This window comes from Sciurus vulgaris, assembly GCF_902686455.1.
Source record: "Sciurus vulgaris genome assembly, chromosome: 11".
NCBI classification, from domain to species: Eukaryota; Metazoa; Chordata; class Mammalia; order Rodentia; family Sciuridae; genus Sciurus; species Sciurus vulgaris.
The window spans coordinates 20,224,390-20,233,308 of NC_136472.1; positions in this window are offsets into that span (position 1 = coordinate 20,224,390).

Here is an 8,919-nt window from a genome sequence, read left to right on the forward strand (position 1 = left end):
CCACAGATGAATTTTCCTATAAGATTCAAGTTAGACTGTACCAAAGGATATGAAATGTTGGCAGAAAATTTCTTACTTCTGTTTCTGAAGTCTTCTAGAATAAAAAGAAAATATACCCTCTACTCTGTTTAGAAACATCTCTAAATTCAGTAAACTTAAACTCAAAATCCCCTAGTTAAACTTGGGAATTACACATCTCTTTTTTCTCCATCAAATATTTATAGCTATTTCATAAAATGCACAAATATTCAGCTTCCATAGGGACAAAACCCACAGCTCTTCCCAATGGACCCTGAAGGATTTGCTCAATGAGCTACTTAACAGAGTGAACCCAGGACCACAGCAAAATGTGAGCCAGTTAACCCAAGACAAAGCTGTGAATAGGCAGTATCTGTTGTTAGCCTCTACTCTTGACCTGTCTTCAGGGACAGCTGCCATTTTAATTACTGAGTGTTCCATCCAAGTACTGTTTTAAAGTCACACTGAAGTGTAGACTACTAGAGTTACCAAAGAATTTGTTCCTAAAGTCAATCTTTTTGCATGGCAGGCAAATCTTTGAGATAAAGTAAAGATTCAAATAGACATGATGTAGTTGAATTGTATTTCCATTGCCTGTGTTACTGGGATTGTAGTTACTTTTCTTAACTTCTATTAGCTTCCTTTGTCTGGAAAATATTACCATTAGAAACAATATTTTAAAAGGTAAGAATAATTTTCTATAAATCTTACTGATATTGATAACATAATAGAAATAATCACATGAAAACTGCTCATTAAAATTTATATGATTTCTGAAATACTTTGAAGTCTGTAGAGAAAGGAAAAGTGAAAGCAACTAGATAGAAAAATATTTTTACTTTTTTATTTTAAATCAACTTTTTAAGGCACAATTTTCATACAAGAAAATGTAGCACTTTCAAATGCACAATAGGTGAGTTTTGTAAAATTATACAGCCACATAACTACTAACGCAATGTAGGTGATCATCAGTTTATCTCTCCAAAGAACTAGGTTTAGATTTTGCATTCTTCTCATATTTATATTTGAGTTCTTTGCCTTTTACTCCTTATTTTGTAGTTTTAGTGTATAATTCTCTTTCAGGACTGTGAGGGAGAATCTTTTCTACACATCTCTACTGGCATTTGATGGTTTGCTGGCAATCTTTGGAATTCTTTGATTTACAGATGCATAACTTCAATATGTCATACTCCTGTTTACAAGACATTTTATCTGTATGCATGTCTGCTTTTCATATGGTTGTGTTTATGTTGGATTGGATTCATCTTAATAACCTCATCTAAACTTGATCATCTGCAAAGACCTTACTTCCAACTGAGATACTATTCACAGGTCCTGGAAGTTAGGATTTTAACATTGAGGAAATATAATTCAACCCACAATGCATCCTAAAGATCCCTAGAAATGGGGGGAAAGTACTACAGCATTCTATCTCCAAATTCCTTCAAATAGCTCCTGAGAGTCTCTGTCCCTGGACAGAGACTGGTCTCTGGAAGTGACCCTGTACCTGGGCAAAACCCAGATTCTTCACCTCTGGTTTATGCCCCAAATTAGCAACTGTTCCCAGGGTACAAACAGTTACTTCCTTTCTATTGCAGAATTAAACTCACTTTATTGAAAGTGTTGTCTCTCTAGAGCTTTTCCTTTCAGTTTTGCTTGCTTTATCAGATTTCCAGTACCCCATAGAGGTGATTTATCTATTGTATGTAGATTTTCTAGTTCTTCATAACTATAGAACATGTGATCACAAGTTATTCCACCACACATACTTCCCATATATTATTGTCAATTAAACAAGTATTTGTTAACCATTCACTATGTGTCAGACACTATGGTAGGGAGTCAGATTTAAGAGAAAACATTAAAAAACAAGAAACCCCCACTTTTTTTTATAAATTATCTTCATGTGTATAAAAATAAACAAAATAAATTAATTGTATTACATCGTAGATTATAAGCTTTAGGTAAATAAGTAATAAAATAATTGAAATCTATAAGAGAAAAGGAAAAATGAGAGTCATAAAATGGATAATGTTTATATTTTTTTTTTTTTTTTTTTTTTTTGTGCACCAAGATCTGAGAAGAGCTTTATTTGGGAGAGATGGAGCACTTGTCACATAGGAAGCAGCTTCTGTCTTTTTTTTTTAAGGTGGTTTTTTTTTTTTTTATTTTAATTAAAAATCATAAATTTACATAGGGCAATGTTGTTTGATTCATTCTGTCATTTTTTCCCTTCCCCCCCACCCCTCTTTCTCCCTCTATACAGTCCTTCTTTCCTCCATTCTTACCAAGCTCCTTATCCCTAACCCTAAACCTAACCCTAACCCTAACGCTAACCCCTCCTACCCCCCCTTTATATGTCCTCATCCACTTATCAGCAAGATCATTCGTCCTTTAGTTTTTTGAGATTGGCTTATCTCACTTAGCATGATATTCTTCAATTTCATCCATTTGCCTGAAAATGCCATAATTTTATCATTCTTCATGGTGGAGTAATATCCCATTGTATATATATGCCACAGTTTCTTTATCCATTCATCAACTGAAGGGCATCTAGGTTGGTTCCACAATCTGGCTATGGTGAACTGAGCAGCTATGAACATTGATGTGGCTGTATCTCTGTAGTATGCTGATTTTAAGTCCTTTGGGTATAGGCCAAGGAGTGGAATAGCTGGGTCAAATGGTGGTTCCATTCCAAGCTTTCTGAGGAATCTCCACACTGCTTTCCAGAGTGGCTGTACTAATTTGCAACCCCACCAGCAATGTATGAGTGTACCTTTTTCCCCACATTCTCGCCAACACCTATTGTTGCTTATGTTCTTGATAATCGCCATTCTAATTGGTGTGAGACGAAATCTTAGGGTAGTTTTGATTTGCGTTTCTCTTATTACTAGAGATGTTGAACATTTTTTCATATATCTGTTGATTGCTTGTACATCTTCTTCTGTGAAGTGTCTGTTCATTTCCTTAGCCCATTTGTTGATTGGACTATTTGTATTCTTGGTGTAGAGTTTTTTGAGTTCTTTATAGATTCTGGAAATGAGTGCTCTATCTGAAGTATGAGTGACAAAGATATTCTCCCACTCTGTAGGCTCTCTCTTCACATTACTGATAGTTTTCTTTGCTGAGAGAAATCTTTTTAGTTTGAATCTATCCCAGTTGTTGATTCTTGCTTTTATTTCTTGTGCTATAGGAGTCCTGTTAAGGAAGTCAGCTCCTAAGCCAACAAGTTGAAGGTTTGGACCTACTTTTTCTTCTATAAGATGCCAGGTCTCTGGTCTCATTCTGAGGTCCTTGATCAATTTTGAGTTGAGTTTTGTGCAGGGTGAGAGATAGGGGTTTAATTTCATTCTGTTGCATATGGTTTTCCAGTTTTCCCAGCACCATTTGTTGAAGAAGCTATCTTTTCTCCATTGCATATTTTTGACACCTTTGTCTAGTATGAGAAAATTGTATTTATTTGGGTTTGTGTCCATGTCCTCTATTCTGTACCATTGATCTACCTGACTATTTTGGTACCAATACCATGCCGTTTTTGTTACTATTGCTTTGTAGTAGAGTTGGAGATCTGGTATTGAGTTAACCCTTGCTTCACTCTTTCTACTGAGGATTGTTTTAGCTATTCTGGGTTTCTTATTCTTCCAGATGAATTTCATAATTGCTTGCTCTATTTCTGTAAGGTACATCATTGGGATTTTAATTGAAATTGCATTGAATCTATATAGCACTTTTGGTAGTATGGCCATTTTGACAATATTAATTCTTCCTATCCATGAACATGGGAGATCTTTCCATCTTCTAAGGTTTTCTTTAATTTCTTTCTTTAGTGTTCTATAGTTCTCATTGTAGAGGTCTTTCACCTCTTTTGTGAGATTGATTCCCAAGTATTTTATTTTTTTTGATGCTATTGTGAATGGGGTAGTTTTCCTAATTTCTCTTTCTGAACATTCATCACTTGCGTATAAAAATGCATTGGATTTATGAGCATTGATCTTGTAACCTGCTACTTTACTGAATTCACTTATGAGTTCTAAGAGTTTTCTGGTGGAAGATCCTGGTTCCTCTAAGTATGTAATCATATCAGCAAATAGGGATAGTTTGAGTTCCTCTTTTCCAATTCATATCCCTTTAATTTCTTTGGTTTGTTTAATTGCTCTGGCTGTAGTCTCAAGAACAATGTTGAATAGAAGTGGTGAAAGAGGGCATCCCTGCCTTGTTCCAGTTTTTAGGGGGAATGCTTTCAGTTTTTCACCATTTAGAATGATATTGGCCATGGACTTAGCATAGATGGCCTTCACAATGTTAAGGAATGATCCCACTACCCCAATTTTTTCTAGTGTTTTGAGCATGAAGGGATGCTGTATTTTATCGAATGCTTTTTCTGCATCTATTGAAATAATCATGTGATTCTTAACTTTTAGTCTGTTAATATGGTGAATGACATTTATTGATTTCCAGAATATGTTTACATTTCTATAAGGTAAAAAATTTATTAAGGAGACATATTTGGATTTTCAACCAAAGGAAGTGGCGAAGCAAACTATGTGGATATCTGGAGGAGGAACAATCGAGACACAGGCAACAACCATTCAAAGTCCCTCCAGCAGAAATGTTGAAAGCTGGCAGTTGGCAGCACAATGACTTGTACGTTGTGATGGGGTTAAAAAACAGAGTTAGGGGCACTAGTATGAAGAAGCAGAATGTAACTGAGATGTGGCTGAAAATTAATGGGTATAGAATTTGATGGTTATGGCAAGGTATTGGTTATGCCTCTTAAACTAAGGAACTGAGATAGATTAAAGGGTAAGAGCAAGAAACATGACCAACTGGTCAACTTAAGAGCCAGTGCATAGGAAGGATCTTCTCTGTGATGTTAAAATAACTGTGATGCAGAACAGAACCATGTTGAATGATGGTGAGCAGAGAGCCAACACCTTCAAGGTGCAATGACCTGGAAGCCCTTGATGACTTTTCTAAGGAAGAGTGGAGTTCAGCATAATCAGATTGAGAGGAAAAACTAACTGGAGAAGGGGCCTGAGCCAGAAGTGGTAGTTAAAAGTAATCACAAAATCTCACCTCTAAGATGTTGGCATGAGACCTGTGAGAGAGAAAACACTTTTCACTTAAGTAGAAGCACAATGCCAGGAAAACCAGGGAGGCAAGAAAACAAATGTTCACAAAACAAATTGAAAAGCTAGGAGATTCTGCCCATCACTGACCTGAGATCAAGAAGCTCTAATGAAAGGGGCTCTTAAGGGATGAGAGTTCTAATTTTAAAAGGGGAAATTTATCCTGCTATAAGAGATTTAAACCATGAATTTAAAATATTCTCTTAAAAATGGTAGTCCCTTTTTGGAGAAACAGTCAGGTAATGTCTTCAAATCCTGGGAATTCAGAAAAATTCTGGACTTACTTTTAGGCTTTTAGAAAAAGCATAATCTGCTATAATGTTAGCTTTGAACACAGAATTTTTTTATTGTCTTCTAAAATAACACTTGAGAATAATGAGTCAACAAAAATTGAATTGTATTATGAACAGAAATGATTCTCAGATGCTCCTGCTGCGAGGTGCCTGTGGCAGACTGCTACTTGTCCACTAAAATAAAATTGCCCCCTTTGCAGTAACCAAAGAGTATCAGCATTCATGGCCACCAGAGGAGTGTCTATATTCCTCAGATCCCTTCACAGATAATGGTAGCTCTGTGACTCAGGTTTTGTCAATTGGATATAAATAGAAGAGAAATGCGTAACTTCCAGGCTGAAATCTAAAATGTTTGAAGTGTGCTCCTTGGATTTATTTCCTCTGCTGGACAGATGGTGTCACAAATACAGTGCTCTGTGCTAAAGCTTCTCAATCTGCAAAGTACACCTGGAACACTTAGAGTTAAACTCAAATTATCCTCTCCAGTGCCATGGTAAGACTTGGGATTCTGCATTTTTAATAAACTCCCAGGAGATGCTAGTGGTTCTAGCTATGATAACACATTGGACATGATCAATATGTTCATGCAACAAATCAAGCAAAGGACTGAAAGGAATCTAGGTCCCTAAATGAAGAAGAAGAAAAGGTTTGCCAAGTTGAACCATTTACATGGGTGGATTGTTGCATAATAAAAAATGGACCTCTTATTTTTTAAAGTACTATATCATTGCATGTCTCTTTGATAGAAGTTTATCCCTACTCTAAGTATATACAGAACTCGAACTGTACTTGAGACCATTCTCCTCTTAATTCAATAACTCTGCTCCTGGAAGGGTACTTAGATCACCCATATGGTCTCTCACATGCAGAGATGGCTTTCCTTCCATAACATTTTGAATTATTTTTTCCATAAGAACATGGGTTTATATTAACCATGAGAATTCTAATGTTGGAGTTTGAAAGTCTTCAAAAGAGATATAAGGAAAGAAAAGTTAGACATTTCTTAAATTTCAGAATTCAGAGCTTCATTCTTGGTTGCTCTACTGTGAAATAATTCTAATCTTCTGACTTGGAGGGCAACAATTGGTTCTATTGAATCAGTGGAGTAGAGGAAGGGAATTAAGAGGGACTGAGGAGAGATGGGAAAATAAATGTCCAGTTGTGGATAGTCTCTCACTCTCTAGCTATTGTAGCCAGATAAAAAGGGTCCACATTTTAAACCAGAATACATGTTTAGTAATATACTAGGAAAATTAAATTGGAGAACAGAGCAAAATACAATATTGCTACTTAATATCATTAAAAAAAAGATCACAAATTTAGCAGCTTAAAATAACTTACATTTATGTTTTCAGTTTCTCCAGGTCAGGAGTTTGAGCAGGAGTTATCTGGGTCTGTCAGGGGTCTTTCACAACACTATAAACAGGTCTTATTTCTCTGCTGTGTGGTACACTCCAAAGGACAGCTCATAACCTGGTACTTTGCTTTATTGAAACCAGCAAGGTGGAGAATCATGAGAAAGATGGAAATTTCTTGAAATAATCACAAAAGTAAATTACCATCTAACTCTTTAAGAGTGGGAAGAGAACCCTAGAAACTGAGAGCAGAATAGTATTTACCAGAGACTAGGGAGATGAGTGGAGGGAAGGAAAGGTTGATCATCAGGAAATGTTATTGTTTAATAAGAAGAATAACTTTTGGTGTTCCATAGCACAGCAGGGAATATAAGTAACAGTAAAGAATTGTATATCTCAACATATTTAGAAAAGTGTAATTTGAATGTACTCACCACAAAGAAATGATAAAATGATAAATATTCTAAGTATGCAAACTGAATCACTATCCAATGCATACATGATATATGAATAAAATATCACATTGTATCTCATAAATATGTACAATTATTTGCATTGTTACACATGTAATATATGATAATATATAATAAAAAAGAATAATTAATAAAGGTGATCTTGATTCCACCCAGTGATTAGGGGGCCATAGATAATCATCATACACTGGGCCACAGATCTTTCTACTGCCCAGATAATCTCATAAAGATATGTCTTATTTTTCATTTGTATTTTCCTATTTGCATACACATTTTTATTAAGCAAATTTTTTTCTACTACAAATAGTTTTATTTTTTAGAGACTAGATATTCTTCCTTTTAAGTAACATGTAGAATTATTTGAAAGAAAAAAAAAAACACTTTCTATAAACCCCAGTTCTAACTTAAATGATTCACTTAAATTAATGTAATAATACAGGTGGAAATATGAAACTAATTATAAGTGCTATATGCTTATAACTTACACAAATGTAAAAATTAACAAAATAGCAAGAATGGTAAATTTTTTTAAATTAACAAAATGAATGTTAACTAAATTAAGTAAGGCTAAGTTAGTATAATTTTTGTTTTAGTAAACCCTGCCCACCTTTTGCCCTCCAATAACAATGTAGCAGTGTTTGACACCATTGTAACAACTATCAGATTCAGGTGCTCAAATTATGCAATTATACCTGCATTGAGGTATTCATCAGATGACCCAAATCATGCTTTTATATGTTTTGAAATTATCAATTCAATGAAAACAGAAAATTAATAATTAAAAATTCTTATGCAAATCAGCACAAATCTAGGTAGAGATGATGGGAGCTCATATAAGAGTGGTAGAAGGGTTGACGAGAAAACATACCACATCCTGGTTGTATATTAAAGGCCAATTATTTCTTTCTAAGAGATTTGATATCAACTGTTATAACTTCATTGCATTTATTTGATTTTCACTTTAATGCTCTGACTGCAGAAAGAACAAGTTTACTGGGAAAGACTGCACATAGAGCAAGCATGTGACAGTAACTCAGCAGCTGTGAAGATGTTTATATGTCTACAGAGGAAGATGTTACAGAATCATCCCACAAATGCTGTGCTAAGAGGAGCTTTCCAGAGTATGGGGATCTCCTCTGTTACATTATTTCAATTTCCACTTGTTCATTCTCCTGTGCTCAATTCCTAATCTTCCCTCCTGTTTATATCATAAAGCTAAACTATAGCAAGGCAAGTGATTTGCTGATAGCTGATGTCATGATCCAGGAAATTGCTGCCTTGTAGAACTTGCCATCTGTAGAACTTGGACTTTGAGATTTTCCCAGCAAAGAATATGGGCATTAAGTAAATCTTCCAAACTGTGTTAACAGAATTTGAATGTCCATGAGGAACCAGATTCATACAAATTCTTTTGAAGGGTTACAGTGCAAATTCATCCACCATAGTTTAGTGTCATACATGTAGGAGAGCAATTATTTTCATCTTGGCTCCAAAAGTGGCCTTTTATTGTTCACAACTGCTTAAACTGACACTTTTTGTCTAAAACCCATTAAAAGTATCTGAATCAGAATGTATATCAAATGAACCACTACAAAACAGATAAATCAGTACACCAAAATGTTTATTATAGTCATTGGGAACTATCCTTTCT